Source organism: Vulpes vulpes, chromosome 15 (genome assembly GCF_048418805.1).
Source record: "Vulpes vulpes isolate BD-2025 chromosome 15, VulVul3, whole genome shotgun sequence".
In the NCBI taxonomy this organism is placed as follows: domain Eukaryota; kingdom Metazoa; phylum Chordata; class Mammalia; order Carnivora; family Canidae; genus Vulpes; species Vulpes vulpes.
The window spans coordinates 79,457,675-79,477,456 of NC_132794.1; the positions used below are offsets into that span (position 1 = coordinate 79,457,675).

At 38.5% G+C, this 19,782-nt stretch overlaps 1 protein-coding gene across 11 annotated transcripts in view; it reads left to right on the plus strand.

Annotated features, from left to right (window-relative positions):
* The first annotated feature begins 830 nt into the window (after positions 1–830).
* Positions 831–19,782, plus strand: part of MARCHF8 (membrane associated ring-CH-type finger 8) — a 144,495-nt gene continuing 125,543 nt past the window's right edge. For 2 of the 11 annotated variants that reach the window (XM_072739388.1, XM_072739389.1), the window contains exon 1: positions 1,135–1,617. The gene's annotated coding sequence lies outside the window, so the exon portion shown is untranslated. Of the gene's footprint in view, positions 1,618–12,082; positions 12,218–19,782 lie in introns of those variants that run through there. The other 9 variants (XM_072739387.1, XM_072739392.1, XM_025990012.2 and 6 more) reach the window with 8 other exon arrangements.

A 19,782-nucleotide genomic window follows, 5' to 3' on the forward strand; every position in this document is an offset into this window, starting at 1 on the left:
ATGCAGTAGATCACTTCTGGGCAACAGAACAATTCTGTACTATTTGAAGGTAGTTGCTCACAATTCACTCATGAATTTACTAAGAAATAGTACAAATTATTAGTCTTTTATGAAATCTGTCATGAATATTATGGGAGAAATTGGCAGTGGCTGAAACTTCTGTAAAGTCTGATGTAGGAAAAAGATTTGGTAGAAATTGCTAAAAACAAGTATCAGCTATAATCATGAAAGTTTGGTGTGGACAAAAGGTGAATGCTGAATCACACACTTATTTAGATGTATCTGTATTTACATATACAAGGACTAGTTCTTATGAAAATTATAAAAAAAAATATGATTTAAAAGTTGGAAGTTGGGATCCCTGGGTGGCGCAGCGGTTCGGCGCCTGCCTTTGGCCCAGGTTGCGATCCTGGAGACCCGGGATCGAATCCCACATCGGGCTCCCGGTGCATGGAGCCTGCTTCTCCCTCTGCCTGTGTCTCTGCCTCTCTCTCTCTCTCTCTCTGTGACTATCATAAATAAATAAAAATTAAAAAAAAAGTTGGAAGCTCCTTAAGCCTTCCTCACATCATTCTATAATAGGATAGGCTGTAGAATAGCCTTGGGCTCCTGAGAGCGAAAGCAAACACAGGGTCCTTAAGGTAAACAAACGCTTTGCCTTTGCCAGCGTTAGGTAAGGAATTCTTTCCATTTTTTCCTCCAAGTTTAACGTCAGAATACTTGACCGAATTCCCTCGTCCTTGCAAAGCGCTAACAATACAAGCAGTCAAGGCCCGGGGGTCACAAAGGGATGAGAGGGGAGCGGTGGGAGGCGCCCGCTTCCGCTCGCAGACCCGCAGGGCGCGCCGGCTCTCGCTCCGACCGCCGCGGCCCGCCCCTCGCGCCGTCGTTGCCAGGCAACAGCACAACGCCCCTCGCCCGCCCCCGGGCGGACACGTGACGCACGTGTCACGTGAGGAGACGGCGCGTCCTCCCGCCCAGGGGTGTAAACAGGCCCGGTGGCGGCGGAGCTCCGGCCCTGCGGCATCCTGGTGTCCGGCATGCTTCGGGCGGGCCGGGTCGGCCCATCCGGGAGCTCAGCGCCCACCTGAGGTAACTCCTGCGGCCTCGGGACCGGCGTAGGTCGCGCCGCGTGCGGTCGCCGCTGCCCGCGGCAGACTAGGCCGGCTGAGCCCCCGGCCCCGGCAGGGGGTGTGGCTGCCGCTGTGCAGTCCGCGACAGGTGGGTTGGGCGGGGCGGCCGCCGAGGCCAGGGCTGTGTAGCGCCCTGGGTCCCCGCCCCGGAGTGGAGCCGGCCGGTAGGCGGCGGCGACCCTGGGCCGTGGGCTCTTCCGCCTCGGCTGCTCGAGGCTGCCCCTGGGGCCCGGCCAAGCCAGGGGCCGCACGACCCGTCGGGAGCTGAAGGCCTCGGGCTGCCAGCCCGGAGTCCCGGTGAAGTCCGGCCTCTGAGGGCTGTGAGACCTTGAGCAAGTCAGCCTCGCGCCAGCCTGAGTTTCCACATCTGTACTGAACGTCTGGACTAGGGGATCTCTGAGGACCTTCCACCCCTGACGTGTGTGATCTCGAGGGAAACCTGCTTAACCTGCGTACTTTGGAAGCTGCCACAGGGAAAGCTTAGGTAGATATTTGTCTTTTAATTGCTAAGTTCCTGCTTGTCTTTAGATTTTTCATCTGACACGGTTTGGATTCATGTTCACCTGGGTAAAGTTTTTAGTAGAAAACGTATTATATGCTAGGTCGTTACGGTTTATGGTTTATGTTGCTGCCTTTTTCCCCAGGCTTTTCTGACGCAACACAACCTTTCTTAGAACCTCTCTGGAAGCCTCAGTTAAGGAAAGGAGGGCGGGGGGGGGGGGGGTCGTGTGCCCGTGTGGCTCAGTGGGTTAAGTGCCTGCCTTCGGCTCAGTTATGATCCCAGGATCCGAGGATGGAGCTCCCACATCGACTCCCTGCTCAGCGGGGAGGCCGCGGCTCCCTCTCTCTGCCCCTCCCCCTGCTTGTGCTCTCTCGCTTGCTCTCAAATAAAGAAATAAAATCTTAAAAAAAAAAAAAGATAAAATCGAAACCTTTGTCTGCTTTACTGTCTTCCTGTTCCACTGCAATACTTCTGAAGGCCTCCAGGGATCACAGGTTGAGAAGCACTGGTATGCTGCTGAGGAAGGGTTCTGTGTTTGTTAATTTGACAGGGTCTGGAAGAGGAGTCTTTTGCCTATATGGAGTTTTCCATTATTTTTCCTTCAATTTTGTTTGACCGTGTGTCATGCAATTAGAGAGACAATTAGTATATTCTGCACATAGACTTGGAAAAGGCCCCAAATTTCCAATGGACCTTTCTCTTTCCATCTTTTCATTTCTTGCAGTCCAGGCCCAGGGAAAGTAAGTGTATATTTATAATAGTTGGACCTGATGCTCATTGCTGGCCTAGTTGCTCAAGTATAGAATGGGAGTGGAAGACTTTTTGCAGGACTTTTATTTAGACCCAACTGAATGGACTAGGACATTTCTTCGGAAAAATATAAAAGTTGAGAGAATACATGACCTAAAGTCTTTACTTACAGTCATGGAATGATTTGAACAAATTACAAATTTTGAAACCCTGGATTTTGAGAGAACTGGGTTTTAGGAGAAAAAGAGGTCCTGTTTCATATAGTGAGTGAACGTATAAACAATATGAAGTAGTAGTCTGTAGACCAAAAATTATCAGGATGATTTTTTAAGTGAAGAGAAATGCTTAGTTTTCTGGTTAGTTCTCGAAGAAAGGATTTACTGAAATCTGAAGTTTGATATTGAAAGAGAAAAACTGTAGCCTTTTAAAGCTTGTCCACTTTGGTGCTTCTGTGAGAGGACTCAGAATTGGAGGTTGAATGGACTATGAATGGAACCCAAGGAGACCTAGTGAAATATGTTTTTTGTTTTCAAAGTAAACTCACTTCCTTAATCTTTGATGTGGGTTTAGGTAAGTCACTTCTTTCTTTAGGTCTTAGTTTCGGCTACAAAGTGAGGAAATTGAATTGATTACTGCTCCTTTTTTTTTTTTTTTTTTTTTTGGCTTTAGTTACGGTTGCAAGATAAAATACAGATAACCTAGTTGAAATTTGAATTTCAGATTAACCGTGAAAAAGGTTTTAGTATAAATATTGCATAAGGCATGCATTACTAAAAAAAAATTCATTGTTTATCTGAAATTTAAGTTTAACTGGGCTTACTGTATTTTTATTTGCTAAATCTGGCAAACCTTCAACATTTTTGTCTCCTTTATTTTATTTGTTTATTTGTTTGTTTATTTATTTATTTATTTATTGGAGTTCAATTTGCCAACATATAGCATAACACCCAGTGCTCATCCCATCAAGTGCCCCCCTCAGTGTCCGTCACTCAGTCACCCACCCCCCCGCCCCCCGCCCACCTCCATTTCCACCCCCCCTTGTTTGTTTGCCAGAGTTAGGAGTCTCTCATGTTTGTCTCCCTTTCTGATATTTCTCACTCATTTTTTCTCCTTTCCTCTTTGTTCCCTTTCACTGTTTTTGTCTCCTTTAAATTAGCTCCAGGAAGAAATTACAGATGCATACACAGGAATGGATTGGTTCAACCAGTTATGACTCCCTGTTTATTATCAGCCATAATGGCTAGCTCTTGAACAGCTCTGTTTCACTTGTCCCCCCATGAAGCAGTTCTTTTTCTGCCATAAGCACATAATGTTTAGGTTCATACTCTTGGTGGTAAACAATTTATATTTTTGATAAAAAAAATTTTAAAAATATTTATTTATTTATTTTAGAGAGGGAGAGAGCTTGAGCAAGCACAGGGGTAAGGAGTAGCAGAGGAGAGGGAGAGAAAGAGATTTAAGCAGACTCCAGTTGAGCATGGAGCCTGACTTGGGGCTTCATCTCATGATCCTGAGATCAGAACCTGAGCTGAGACCAAAAGTTGGATGCTCAACAATCTGTGCCACCAAAGTGCCCTGGTAAACAGTTTAAATATCTGAAAGCAAAAAAAAAAAAAAAAAAAAAAAAAAAGTTGCTAAAATTTCTAAAGGTAACAAGTTTGGGACATGAAATGGCATGTACTATTTTTTTTTTCTATGAAAGATACAACTCTACCTGTCCTCCAGTTATATGACTGACTTCAAGACATGTTCTAAGGCAGTGGACTGTACTGGTGGTGAATAATCTTTCTGGAAGTTATTTTGCCTTTGATTTGGCCGCCTGTGGACATGGAAAATAATCAGTATATGCTCTATAAACATTATATATATATGCGCACATATATATATATATTTAAGATTTTATTTATTTATTCATGAGAGACACTGAGAGAGGCAGAGACACAGGCAGAGGGAGAAGCAGGCTCCTCACAGGGAGCCCGATGTGAGACTTGATCCCCAGACCCTGGATCACACCCTGAGCCGAAGGCAGATGCTCAACTGCTGAGCCACCCAGGCATCCCAACATTTTACATTTTATATTTTAACCAACTATTGTTAATCTTGTATTTGCTATGTCTTGAAGAGTTTCAATGTTGAAATTCTTTTTCAAGGTGTATAATTATTTAATTCCTCAGTTTTTGAGAGTTTTAAAGAAAACCCAGGCCAAATCTTTACTCACTTCTCTCTGAAACTCCTGAATTTTCAAATTCATTTATTCAATAGTCAACAAAAACTGAGAGCCTTCTATGAGTCAGGCTGATAGAATCAGTATTCTAGACCTTCAGGTACTTATCTTTGACAGAGGAGTTAAATCACATGCATTCTAGGCATAATGTGATGAGGGCCTTGAGGTAATACAAATACAGTGGAAATTGAGAGGAGGATAAGAGCCCATCAAGTTGATAGCTTGAGTGGCAGAACCTCCTAGAGGAGGTAGTAGTTAAACCAGATCATGGGGATCCCTGGGTGGTGCAACGGTTTAGCGCCTGACTTTGGGCCAGGGCGCGATCCTGGAGACCCCAGATTCGAGTCCCACGTCAGGCTCCCGGTGCATGGAGCCTGCTTCTCCCTCTGCCTATGTCACTGCCTCTCTCTCTCTCTCTCTCTCTCTCTCTGTGTGTGTGTGTGTGTGTGTGTGTGTGTGTGACTATCATAAATAAATAAAAAAAAAATTAAAAAAAAATAAAAATAAACCATGGTTGAGAAGACAGGCTTATAGAAAGAGAGAAGCAGGAAAAGGCAGGGAATCCATCTTCTCAGTTTTACAAAGCATACACTTTGTTGGGTTAAAAATAATGGATAATATTGTTTATATGTAGTTTTTGGTTCACTATGATACTCATTTGCATTAAGTATATTGGGATTACAGAGATCTTTATATATCAGTGTAGCTCCCTGAAAAATTTGTTTATGAAATATATCACACACGCAAAAATGTATTATTTGCATATATAAAGCTCAAAAACCAGAATATTATCACACCATTGAAATCTTTGTGCCCCTTCCTGACTAGACACCCCCTTCCTTCCCTTCAGAAGTAACCACCTTACTGAATTCTATCATTTCTTTGCTTTTCTTCATGAACTTATTTTAGTGTGTACACTCCCCCCACCCCAAACAGTTTACTTTTGTATGTTTTTGAACTTTCTGTAAATGGCATGATACTATGCAGATTTTTTTTCTATGACTTTTCCACTTAGGTTACTACATTTCATTCATGTTTTCCCTCCCCCAACAAGGTCCACCCACGTTAGTTTTTACCAAGTGTAAGGATTTCTCTGAGGTAAACACCTAGGATTGGAGTTGGTGCTTGTAGGTTATGGGCATCTGTAATTTTCTAAATATTGCAAGTTACCTTACATTGTAGTGCTGTTTTGGTTGCCTCCCCTCAGAGTTTAAGAGTTTCTGTTGATATCCTGTCTACATGCTCTCTTTGTTGTTTGATATGAGCAAATCATATCTACTAATGAAAGTCAAGTATCCAGAGTATGTAAAGAAGTCTTACACCTCAACAAAAAAAACCCTTATTTTAAAAACAAAGGATTTGAATAGACATTTCTTCAGACAAGACATATGAGTGGCCAGTAAACACCTGAAAAGAAGCTTGATCTCATTAGCCACCAGGGAAATGTAAATCAGTACTGCAGTGAAATACCATGTCATACCCACAGGGATGGCTATAATCAAAAGACAGATAATCACAACTGTTGCAGATAGTGGAGAAATTGGAATCTTCATACACTATTATTGAGAATGTAAAGTGATGCAGCTGCTTTGGGAAACAGTCTGGTACTTCCTCAAATAGCTGAACATAAGGATAGCAAATGACACAGCAATTCCCAGGTTTATACCCAAAGAAAAATTAAAATATATATTCACAACAACTTATATGCAGATGTTCACAGCATCAGTATTCATAATAGCCCAAAGGTAAAAACAACTTAAATGTATACAGGTTGGCAAATGGATATAAATAAAATGTGGTTTATATATATACAGTAGAATATTACTCAGCCATAAAGTATGAAGTACAGATTCATGCTACAACATAGATGAACCTTTAAAGGGTGATACTAAATGATAAAAGTCACAGAAGGCCATGTATTATATGGTTATGTTTACACAGAATGTCTAGAATATACAAATCTATAGAGTCAGAAAATAGATCAAGTGATTGCCTAGTGCTGGGAATTGGGCTGTGGGTAGACGGGAGAATTGATAATGAGTAATGGGTTTTTGTTTTTTTTTTTAGGATGATGAACGTCCTAAAATTGATTGTGTGGTGGTTGCACAATTCTGTGAATTGTACACTTGAAAAAGTCATTGGTGGAAGGGAGGATATTTGATTTTAAAAATGAAGACATGTTTAAAAAAGTCTTAAAGATTCTCTCTGTCCTTTATTTTTCTTATCTTTTAAAAAATGTAAAAGATGTATATTTATTAATATACAAAGTTATTGGAAATATTGTTATATCAAGGAAATCAGGCCATAGAAGTTTCCTTCTATTTTTTTTTTAGAAGTTTCCTTCTAAATGTCTTATATTTAGGTCTATGACCTATTTTTAGGGGTTAATAGCATATGTTGTAGGAGGTAGGAATCTAGGTTCCTTTATGAATACATGGTTGCTTTGTTATCATTTGTTGAAAAGATTATCCTTTTCCTATTAAATTTCTTGTCTTTTATGTGTGCTTTTTGCCCATTGTATTATCTTGCCATTTTATGTTGGAAATCAACTGGTGATATATATGTGGATCTGTTTCTGGACTCACTATTCTATTAAGTTCTGTCCTTTTATCAGTACTCTACTGCCTTTCTTACTGTAGCTTTATGTGTGGTTTGAAATCAGTTAGTATAAATCCTCTACCTTTGTTCTTTATTTTCAAAGATTTGTTTCAAAGAACTATTTTTAATTTTGTAGCGTACATGTCATATACATATTTTGTCAAGTTTGTATCTTAATGTTTTATATTTTTTGATGTTATGGGATTGTAATGTAAATGGGATTAAAAATAATTTTCCACTTGTTCATTGCTAATATACAGAAGTACAGTTGGTTTTGTTGGTATATTACCTTTGTATTTGGCAGCCTTTATAAATTCACATACTATTCCTAGTAGTCTTTTGGTTATTTTTTAAGAATTTTCTATATATGCAGTCACTGAATAAAGACAGTTTTACTTCTTCCTTTCCAATCCGTATGCCATTTCTTTGTCCCTTCTTGCCTGCCTTCTTTCTTTCCTTTTTCATTTCTTTTCTTTGGCTTATTACATTTGCTAGGACCTCAAATCCAACATTATGATAGAAGTGGTAAGCAGACTCTCATGTTTTATTCCCAGTCTGAGGGAGAAAACATTGAGTCTTATGAATGATACAAAAAGCAGTAATTATAAAAATTTTTATTTTATTATTTTTAAAGATTTTATTTGTTTATTCATTAGAGACACACAGAGAGAGGCAGAGACATAGGCAGAGGGAGAAGGAGCTTGATGTGGGACTCGATCCCAGGATCACGACCTGAGCCAAAGGCAGATGCTCAACCACTGAGCCACCCAAGTGCCCCTATAAAAATTTTTAAATGTTAAATCAGACCTAATAAAAGTTAAAAACTTCTGCACTTTAAAAGACACTGCTAAGGGGGATCCCTGGGTGGCTCAGCAGTTTGGCACCTGCCTTTGGCCCAGGGCGCGATCCTGGAGTCCCAGGATCGAGTCCCGCGTCGGGTTCCCGGCATGGAGCCTGCTTCTCCCTCCTCCTGTGTCTCCGCCCCTCTCTCTCTCTCTTTCTCTCTATGTCTATCATAAGTAAATAAAAAAATCTTTAAAAGACATTGCTAAGGAAAATAAAAGATATGCTAGAGAATGGGAGCAAATATTTGCAATTCATATATCTGGCATAGGACTTTTATCCAGTATATATGAAGAACCTCTATAAACCATTCATAAGGCAGACAATCCAAATTATAAAATTGGTAAAAGATTTGGGCAGAGGGCAGCCCAGGTGGCTCAGCGGTTTAGCACCGCCTTCAGCCCAGGACGTGCTCCTGGAGACCCAGGATCAAGTCCCACGTCGGGCTCCCAGCATGGAGCCTGCTTCTCCCTCTGCCTGTGTCTCTGCCTCTCTCTCTCTCTCTGTCTCTCTCTCTCTCTCTGTGTCTCTCATGAATAAATAAAATCTTAAAAAGATATGGGCAGAGATGTCACAAAAGAAGATACTTAAATTCACAATAGGCATATTTAAAGTTCTCAATATGTTCAGTCATTTAGGGAAATGCAAATCAAAATTATAAACAACTTTTTGCTTATGAGAATGGTTACAATTGAAGAGATTGATGATACCAAGGGTTGGTGAAGGTATAGAGTGACCAGAACATACATGAATTACTAGTAAGAGTGTATAAAGATACAGGCACTTTGGAAAACAGTGTGGCAGTTTCCTGTTAACTTATACATTTATGGGATGACCTAGCAATTCTTCTCCTGGTTATAAAATAAAATGTGACATCACAAATGACTTAGACCCCAATGTTCAGAGATCAAAACTGGAATAGTCCAAATGTTTATCAATAATTACACAAGGAACAGTATTCCATAGTAAAGGGAACTACTATAATATCATGGCATGAAATTGAAAAACATTTTGCTGAGCAAAAGAAAACAGACACAGAAGAGTACATACTGTATAATTCCATTCGATTTATCTTAGAACCAACAAAACTAATCTATAATAAAGCAGATTAGTAATTACCTAAGTGGGAGTGGGAGGAATTGACTGCAGAGGAGCAAGAGGAAATTATTTGCAGTGATAGAAATGTTCTGTCTGAATTTTAAGTGGTTAGTGGTTATACTGCATATACTTTTGTCAAAACTTTTCCAATATTACACTTAAAATGAGTGTATTTTATGTAAATTGTGGACTCAGTACAGCTAATTATAAAAAGCAAGTGTGTAAATAGCATTTATACAATAAGCGCATATGTGTTGTAATTTTATGTAAAAATTTTAAATGTATGTATACTAACATGAATAACGTCCAGAAGGATAGTCAGTAAATTGTTACTGATTGTGTCTAGATGGTGGGATTTTAGGTGATTTTTTTTTTTAAATGATTGGACTTTCATATATTATTTGAATTATTTTTCTCATGAACATGTCTTGACAAAAGGAAAAAAAATTTGTTACCTGGAAGTTTTATTTCTAGATGTTTTCATATTTTAGATATTGAATAAGCATTATAATAATTATGAAATATGTCTAGAACTTAAATGCTATTAGTCTGTAATCACCACGAATTGGGAACAAAACCTTACATTATCTTTAGTGCCCCTGGTCCCCATCTCACCCCATCTTTTTACCTCCCCACAGACATAACTAATGCCCTAAATTTATGTTTGTTATTTCCTTGTTATTTTTCATAGTTTTATCATATTTGCCTCTTTAAGCTATGTTCTTTCAGTCTTCACAATGTTGAACTTAGTAACTAGAATCACAGTGTGTGGATACTTTGATCACTTGCTTTTGTATCCCACATAATATGAGACTTGAGACTGACCCATATTTCTGTAGGTGGCTGTAGTTCATGGATACATTACTGTTGTGTTGTATTACATTATATGAATATTCCATAATTTGATCTTTGTACTCTTGGTGAATGATTGGATTGTTAATTTTTTTCTGTTATTAGCAGTGGTTATGTGAACTTTTTTTGAAGTTTATTTATTATTTTTGGTAATCTCTGCATCCAATATGGGGCTTGAACTCATGACCCTGAGATCAAGATCTGAGCTGAGATCAAGAATTGGATGCTTAACCGACTAAGCTACCCAGGCACCCTTGATTTTTCTCATTTATAACAGTGTTGAAGTGCCTGTTATCATATGTATGTTTCTGAACATTCGTGAAGTACTAGTACAGTATAGAGTCCTAAAAGTGGAATTGTCTGGTCAGATGAGATTTAAATTGTATAGTGGCAATTGTTGCCCAAATGTTTATTTCAATCTATACTTCCCCTAATGTGTAGATACCATTTTTTTCCATTCCCTTGCCCATATTATGTTACCAGTCTCTATATTTTTCTGTATTTTAAAATTAATGTTTAAGTTTTCATCAAAATATTTGGATAGTGTTTAAAAATAATGAACACAAAGGGTTTATAATGAACACAGAGGCAACTTCTGTTTTCTTCTTTCTATGGTAGTTTACCTCCATAGTTCTAAACTTAATGCTTATACATATTATTGATTTACCAGTTTTAGATTATGCATTCCTTTCGTGTTATGTGGATTTGGGCATCTTAAATTCCTCACTTACCTTTACTTCATTCCAGCTGTGATTATAGCTCTATTTTAACTGAAATAGTAGTCAGTGACCACTTGAACTTAATTGTTCTACAGAGCCAAGTAGTAGTGTGTGACTACTTTTTTCTAATGTTTTTTTTAATAATAAATTTATTTTTTATTGGTGTTCATTTTGCCAACATACAGAATAACACCCAGTGCTCATCCCATCAAGTGCCCCCCTCAGTGCCCGCCACTCAGTCACCCCCACCCCCGCCCTCCTCCCCTTCCACCACCCCTAGTTCGTTTCCCAGAGTTAGGAGTCTTCCATGTTCTGTCTCCCTTTCTGATATTTCCTACCCATTTCTTCTCCCTTCCCCTCTACTCCCTTTCACTATTATTTATATTCCCCAAATGAATGAGACCATATAATGTTTGTCCTTCTCCGATTGACTTATTTCACTCAGCATAATACCCTCCAGTTCCATCCATGTCGAAGCAATTGGTGGGTATTTGTCATTTCTAATGGCTGAGTAATATTCCATTGTATACATAAACCACATCTTCTTTATCCATTCATCTTTTGATGGTCTAATGTATATTTTTAAAGTTACCTTGTGTTTTTTTTTTTAAAGATTTTATTTATTTATTCATGACAGAGAGAGAATGGCAGAGATACAGGCAGAGGGAGAAGCAGGCTCCATGCAGGGAGCCCGACGTGGGACTCGATCCTGGGTCTCCAGGATCACACCCCAGGCTGAAGGCGGCGCTAAACCGCTGGGCCACGGGGCTGCCCAGTTACCTCATTTTTTTAAGTGACGTAACTTTTCATACACATATTCTTAAAATTTTTTTACTAGATGCTCTCTTATATCATCTATAGTATCTTTTCTATCAATCTCTATAATTTTCTGGAGGTCTTTCTTCCTAGAGCCTTCCATCATCCTGCTTTAATGTGAGCCTGAATTCTCTAGGCTCACTGCTCAGTCACTATGTGGCAGACCTTTATCCTGGCTAGTTTCCCCAGAGAATCGTCTATTCTCTCCTTGCGTATTATTCTTGGTAATTTAAGCTCTTGCTCCTCAAAGTGTATTCCATAAACCAGCCACATTAGTATTATCTTGGAGCTTGTTAGAAAAGTAGAATCTCAGGCTGCATCCCAGATCTGCTACATCAGAACAAGATGATTTGTATGCACCAAAAATTTTGAGAGCCTGGTGCTGTGTTATACCGTGGTAACGGCAAAAACAAAATATTGTCATGCGTAATCTAACACAAAGTGAATGTAACTCCTTTATCTATAACTATGCCATCTGCCTCCAAGATGAAGGTTGAAGAGACTGCTGGATGGAGGATCTCAGTGAATGTTTTTTTTTTTTTTTCAGTGAATGTTTTTAAGGGCCTAGAAGTGGACAAATATTACTGTCCTTATATTGGCTGGGAATCTGTCAACAGGCCTCTCAAATAATTGCAAGAGACTGGAAATGTAGTCTCTGGCTTGCCTGGGAACAAGAAACTATGTAAGTAGATGAATAGGGTTGGCTCTGTTTCAGTTAGTCATTCTGGTCCCCAAACTGTTTAATTTTTTTTTCCCCACACATAGAGCACACTAATCCCCTATCCAGCCAGTCATTGCCTTCAGTTCAAAGTACAGGATCTTTAAGTGATGCCTGTCAGGTCCATATCAGCCTTTCTTGTTCAAGTGAGTGAAGAAGACATATTTCTCCCTATCCCCCCTCCCCCCAAAAAAGTATTATAGTAAGAATACAACATGATTAGTAAACAATTCCACTGGAAGGTGAAACATATAGAGACAGTTGTCACTCTTCTGTAACAGTTCTTTGTTTATGGGCAGACATTATAAAGGAAGGTTTCCATCCCTGGAAGGAAAGGATGTTTCTTAATTAGACTCTAATTTTTGTTCCTTGAGACAAACTCTCATGTTCTTTTTTGCTTCATTGCCCCAGGGACCATCCTTTATGAGGTTCCCCCCTCCCCCATTCTCTTATTTGGCCACATCCCACATCCACATTTTATGTTCTGAGCATGGCCTCCTTGGGTATGGTGAAGTTGGTCTTTTTGTAGAAGGTTGGACTCCCAGAGATGGCTTTTAGGTCTTGAACAGTCAGACCTTCTAAATCTGGCCTTGTAGTTTTTCTGCCAGTATATTTCCCTTAGAAACTTAGCGGACTTATTACCCATTGGCTTCCAATCAATCACAGTGCCAATAACTAAGTTAATTTTGGGGACATAGTTCTCAAATCTACTTTATTTTTCTGCTTTTTTGCTTCCACTCTTCTATCTTGTTTCAGTGGAAGCCATCTATATAACACTGCAATCTGATTTTCTCTGAGCTCATTTTTTCCTGTAATACCCTGCTAGAAATAACCAGTAGTAACCAACACACACTATAGTTTTAAAGTTTTCTACTTTTCCCCCCATAGGGCTTAAAGTTTATCAGGTGTGTGGTTTGTATTCTGAGTTAGAGCCATCAGCAGAGTTTCTAAATATTTTCCTTTGTATAACATGGATCATCATCTTTTCATTCTCTAATATGAAGTTCCTCATTGCCGACAAAGTGATGACTAAATAAATACAACTTATTTAGGTTTTTGTTATGACAGCACCCTGCTTTTGGTAGCAGTTTTGGTTGGGGAGGTGGCCAGGGAACCAATTGTTTTATTTTTAGACTTTTATTATATCTGTTTTTTAGCCTGTAGCTTGTTCCCACTTATAACTTGAAGCCTGAGCCCATTAGTGTTTTATAGGGAAATTAATTCCTTTTGTATCTTTATCCATCATTTCATGTATTTTACATTGTGGCCCTATTTACCTTGCTAAATTTTTATTTCCATATTTTCCTGTCTTCAAAAAATATGTTGAAAAAATTTTTTTGTCTGCTTGGTTACCATCTCTCATTTGTAGCCTTCTTATTTATACCTTTTTTCTTTAAATTTTCCATTTTGAGATAACTGTAGGTTTATATGCAGTTGTCAGGAATCCTCTTTAACTTGCAGAGGGATCCTGTTTAACCTTTATTCAATATCCCTCAGAATTAACATCTTGAAACTCTACAGTAAAATATCAAGACCAGGACACTGACATTGTTATAGTCAAGATGCAGAATATTTCTGTCTCCCCAAGAATTCCTCATGTTGTGCTTTTTATAGCTATACCCACTTCTCCCCACACTCACCTCCTTCTTCACCCCTGGCAATCATTAATCTGTTTTCCCATTGCTAAACTGTTGTCTTTTTAAGAATGTTATATAAATGGAATCACATTTTATGACCTTTTTGGATTGGCTTTTCAAATTCAACATTTTCTGGATATTCATTCTGATTATCCCATGTCCAAATAGTTCTTTTTATTCCCTTTTTGTTGCTGAATAGTATTCTGTGGTATATGCCATAGATGTACTGTAATTCTGTACATCCAGATGTACCATAATTTGTTTAATCATTTGCCTATTGAAGGACATCTGGTTGAATAAAGCTATTACAAGCATTTGTGCACAGGCTTTTGTGTGACCATATTACTTCATTTCTCTGAGATAACTGTCCTGGAGTGCATTTAATGGGTTGTATGATATTAACATGTTTAGTTTTTTGTTTTTTTAATATTAAGCAAGCTCCATGCCCAACGTGGGGATCAAACTCATGACCTGAGATCAAGAGTTGCATGCTCTACCAACTGAGCCAGCCAGGTGCCTCTCACAGGTATATCAATTAGGGAAGAATAGACAGCTTTACTTTGTTGAGCTCTAGTCCAGGTACACAGTATTTCTTTCTTTCTTTCTTTCTTTCTTTCTTTCTTTCTTTCTTTCTTTCTTTCTTTCTTCAGTGATTCATTCATTCATTCTCTGGTTTCTTTCACCAGTATCTTGTGGTTTTCAGCATAAAAGAGCTTTGTTTTATCTTAAGTATGCCATTTTTAAATGATTATAAATGTTTTATTTTTAAGTTGTGTCCTTGTTTTCATTGCTAGTATATATAAGTAAACTAATGTTAGTATGCTTATCTCATATCCTGCACATTGCTGAACTCACTTATCCTGGGAGTGTTTTGGTAGATTCCTTGGGATTTTTTTATATAGACAACTATGCCAACTGCAAATAGGTCAATTTTATTTCTTACTTTCCAAACTGCATGCCTCTTATTTCCTTTTCTTGCCTTATTGCATTGGTTAGAACTACCAGCAACATATTAAACAAGAGTTGCCTTTTTCCTAGTCTTGGGAGGAGGAGGGGAAATGGTTGATCTCATCATTATGTGTCATGTTAGGTGTAGGTGTTTTTTTTTTTTTTTTTGTAGATGCTTTTTATCAAATTAAGGAAATTCTTTTTTCATATTTTTTCTGAGAGTTTTTATCATGAACAGGTGTTGAATTTGGGTATTATTTGCATTAATTGATATGAACATGTGATTTCATTCATTAGCCTCTTAACATTGTAGATCAACATTATAGATTTCAAAATATAGATCAGATCTTACATCCTTTGAATAAGCCTCATTTGGTCATGGTTTATAATTCTATTTATATTTGCTGAATTCTATTTGTAAATACTTTGTTAACTTTCTCTTTTTCTTTTCTGTTTAGAGAACATACGTAGCCATTCAATTCTTTTAGAGTACATGTGTTAGTGACACATTCTCTTAGTTTACTTTTATCTCAGCTGTCTTGACTTCCCTCTCTGAAGGATATTTTTGTTGGATATGGGTTCGGAGGTCATAGTTCTTTTCTTTCAGTCGTTGAAAGGTGTTGTGTCTCTTCTTACTGGCTTCTCTGGTTTCTGATGAAGTATTTGCTGTCATTGAAATGATTTTCCCCTTGTAGGTAAGGTGTTGTTGCTTTCTCACTATTTTCAAGATGTTTTCTTTGTAGTGTTCAGAAGTTTGACTATGACAGTGTCTTGGAGGGTGTTCTTTAAGTTTATCCTGTTTGGAGTTGGCTCAGAATCTTGAGTCTGTGAGTGCATACATCTGCGAACTTTGGGAATTTTTAGCCATTATTTCAAGTGCTTTTTCAGCTCAGATCTCTGGGATGACATCAATATTAGCTCTTTAGTTATAATCCCACAGGTCCCTGAGACGCTATTTATTTTTTCCCACAGTCTGCTTTCTCTCTGTCATTCAGATTGAGTAGTTTCTGTTGTTCTTTCTTCTGGTTCACTGACTCTTTTCTCTGTTCCCACCATTCTGATATTAAGCCCATCTATTGATTTTTGTATTTTGATAATTATATTTTTCAGTTCTGAAGTTGCCTTTTGGTTCTTCTTTGTATCCTATATTTCTTTGCTGAGGCTTTGTTTTTTTTTTTTTTTTTTCCAAACACAGCAGTGGTGGGGATGAAAGTCCTCACTAGTTACTCAGCCTTCTCTAATACCATCCTGATGGGGATATTGGGATGCCTTGTTGCATCTTGGTAGGAGTAGAATTCCGATTTATCCTCTGTCTTTGCTGGACTGAGTAGGGGTGTAGCTGCAGTTTTTTCTGTGGTTTATGGCTAGAGTAGGATGTCTAAAAGTTTCACTGTCTTAAAGTTTTTTGTCTTTCTGGGCTGACCCTTTTCTACTTGTTGGGTTAGAAAGAGTTGGCTTTCTGTGGGGCTTTTTTTTTTTTTTTTGGTCCATACTCCTTGGTGTTTTTGAATTGCCAGTTCTTCAGCTATAAGTTTGAATTATATAAAGCAAAAAGAAAACCCTGGGAACTCAACATCATGTTGTTTCTTGAATCCTGAGGTCCCTAGCTGGTCTGCCTTCTTTTCTGCCTTTCAGAGCTTTTGTTTATTTAATATATAATGTCCACAGTTTTTAGTTGTATTTAGTGGGACAAATAGGGAAATGTATATTTACTCCATCTTCCCAGAAATGTAACCTTTTTTTAAAAGTCATTTTACTGTCATTTTATAGAGTTTTGGTGGAACAAAAACTAAACTTAAGTGTTTAATCCATACTTTTAATATTTATTAATGTTTTAGTACATTTGTATGAATTAGGCAGATTATGTATTTTATTTGCTTGGAGCTTATTTTATTTTGTTCATGGCACACAATATGTGAAAGGCCTTTGAGAAATTATTAAGGGTATAAAACTCTGCTTGGCTAAGATTTCTTAAAAAGCTCCATTCTGTAAATGAATTCTTTCTGTATTATTCCTAGAAAGATTAGATTGCTTTTAGGTGAATTTCTTCTGGGTATTTGATATAGAAAATCATACATTGGGATCCCTGGGTGGCGCAGCGGTTTGGCGCCTGCCTTTGGCCCAGGGCGCGATCCTGGAGACCCGGGATCGAATCCCACATCGGGCTCCCGGTGCATGGAGCCTGCTTCTCCCTCTGCCTGTGTCTCTGCCTCTCTCTCTCTCTCTGTGACTATCATAAGTAAATAAAAATTAAAAAAAAAAAAAAAAAAAAAAAGAAAATCATACATTAATACCATAACCTGATTTTTAAAAAAGATTTTATTTATTTATTCATGAGAGACACACAGAAAGAGGCAGAGACACAGGCAGAGGGAGAAGCAGTCTCCATGCAGGGAGCCAGATGTGGTACTCGATCCTGGGTCTCCAGGATCACGCCCTGGGCTGGAGGTGGCGCTTACCCACTGAGCCACTCAAGCTGTCCCCGTAACGTCATTTTTAAGTTAAAATGACATTTTATGCCAGGAATACTGGCATAATATATCCTTTAAGTTTATAGTTTATAAATTATAATTCTTATGCAATTATCTTTTACATTTATCTTGATTTGTTAAAAATAATTTTACTATATTCTCAGGAAGGATAGCTTTTATATTAGATTCTATCAAAGCATTAAAATTGTCAAAAATTACTGGAAGTCTTAAGTTTGTTAATTCAGTTGAGATAATGTTAGGAATGTTCTAGTACTTACCTAGGTAGCATTGTGGTTAAGGATATGGGCCCTGGAGCCAGCTTCAGTGCTTACTGTATGAACTTGAGCCTGGGTTTACCATCCATTTAGTGGGGATGATAGCAATTCTATTACTTCATAGGGTGGTTGTGACAATGTGAAGTGTTTTTTTTTTAACTTGCTAAAACTAAAAATTATTTTTTAAATTATAAAACTTTAAATAAATTATGTAAATTCTGTTACTTACATAGCATACTCTACAATTCGTATAGTTCTGAGGGCATTAGGCTTAAGAGGTAGGAAACCTGAGTTCCACTTCTGGTTTTCCTGAGCAAGTACCTCTGGCAAGCAACCTTGACCTCTGGCAAGTGGCAACCTTGCTTTCTCTCTCTTTGCCTTATTTTACTCATTTATAAAAGTGGGCTTAGATTTGAACTAGTTGATCTCTAAGATTCCTTCTGATTCTTCCATTCTGTTTTTTTGTCTCCCACTGAATCATAATTGAGCTAGCCCTAACACAGTTCATGAGGAGAGCATATTTTACAGCCTGGAGAAGAAAGAAGAAAAAGACTTGGGTAGGGAAAGCATGGTAATCTTATAGAAACACCAAGAGCTGATACATTGATAATTAAATTTGTTTCACTGATTCTAACCTAGGGCCAAACTAACACCTGTAGATCATAGGGAAGAGCTCTTGACTTAGCATGATGGACATGTGCTAACAGATTCTTCTGCACCAACATTGAAATGGGCCACTTTAAGTCCTTCCTAACACTGCAAGGACAAAGGCCAAGGTCAGACTGGTAGTGGTGCTTCAGAGTCAGATCAAAGTTATTTCTGCCTCAGCCAGGGATGGTGCTGGATAACTTCTGTAAACCCTCTAGCCTCCCATAGGTGGAAATCATGACATGATACAGTTGTTAAAATAATCGAGAAAAACCATATTGTCATGTGGCAAAGTGCTCACAGACTTTAACTGATTTATAACAATGACATTCATATTCTAAATTGTTTTCTGTTGTTTTTTTCTTTGGGTAGAAGTGTGAGACTAAGTATTATTTGTTCTTAGTTTTGAAAATGTTGCTCCTCCTAAGTCTTATGTAGTTTTGGATGATTCATCTGGGAAGAACAGCACTCTTACTTTCTTTGTTTTGGCTGATCTGTGAATGTTTGCCCCTTTTCTTTTAAGCTAAGCTAGGAACTGTGAATTTGGTTCTTTGGTCTTGTTGACATACCAGGTAAATTTGTCATTGATGGTGGAGTGCATTGCCAACTTCTTTGGAGATGTTTACCAGTCTGTGGCGACAATTTTGATAGTATTATCATCTTACAGTTTCTGCTAGGAAGCAGTCTTTGAAGAAGAATATGTAAGGGAGCAAGCCCTTGGGGGAAGAAGGTGTTCTTATTAAATAACTTATTGAATTATTCTCTTTTTCCTACTTCCTAAGGTAGAGTTTGGTCACTAAAGGAACAGTTGTTTCACATTCTGACTTAGCATCTGGTTGAGGAGGTTGTGTGTGTGTATGTACATTTCCTAAACTACTTCAGGTCTCCTTTACCCACTGGGTATCCTACTTCTGAGTTGGGATTAGTGGATAAATCATTTTACAGCAAGTTTTTAAGTGTTAGCACTATTGAGATTTGGGGCCAGATAATTCTTTGTTGTGAGGGGCTATCTTTTACATTATAGGATATTTAATAGCATCCCTGGTGTCTTCATACTAGATGCCAGTAGTACCCCCACAGTGAACGGCAATCAGAAATATCTCCAAAAGTCCCTGGGTGGCAAAATTGCTCTGGTTGAGAACCACTGACTTGTGGATTCTTCTCCAGCAGCCCTCTGCCACAGTTGTGGTCATCCTACTTCCATCTGGTTTCTCCATGTTGTTCGTCTTGCTCATGGCTTCCTCCCTGTGACTGTGCTCTGCTCAGCTAATTAGGTGGAATGTTGCCAAGTGGAAGGTGGGGAATAGGGCAGAGTAGTGGAATCAATGGGGAATAGGGCAGAGCTGGAATAAGGTGTGGCCCTGGGTAATGGCTAATCAGTGTAACACACAGATGGGTGTATTTTTTGGTGGCAGCTAATGATTAGACTTAAAAATATTTTTTTTTTTGACATGAAAGTGAGCTGATAGTGACAGTGGTATCATGCTCATCAGGTATGTGATGTCTTAATGCTGTCTGAAGCCTGCCTTGGGAGTCTGGGGTTTTGAAAC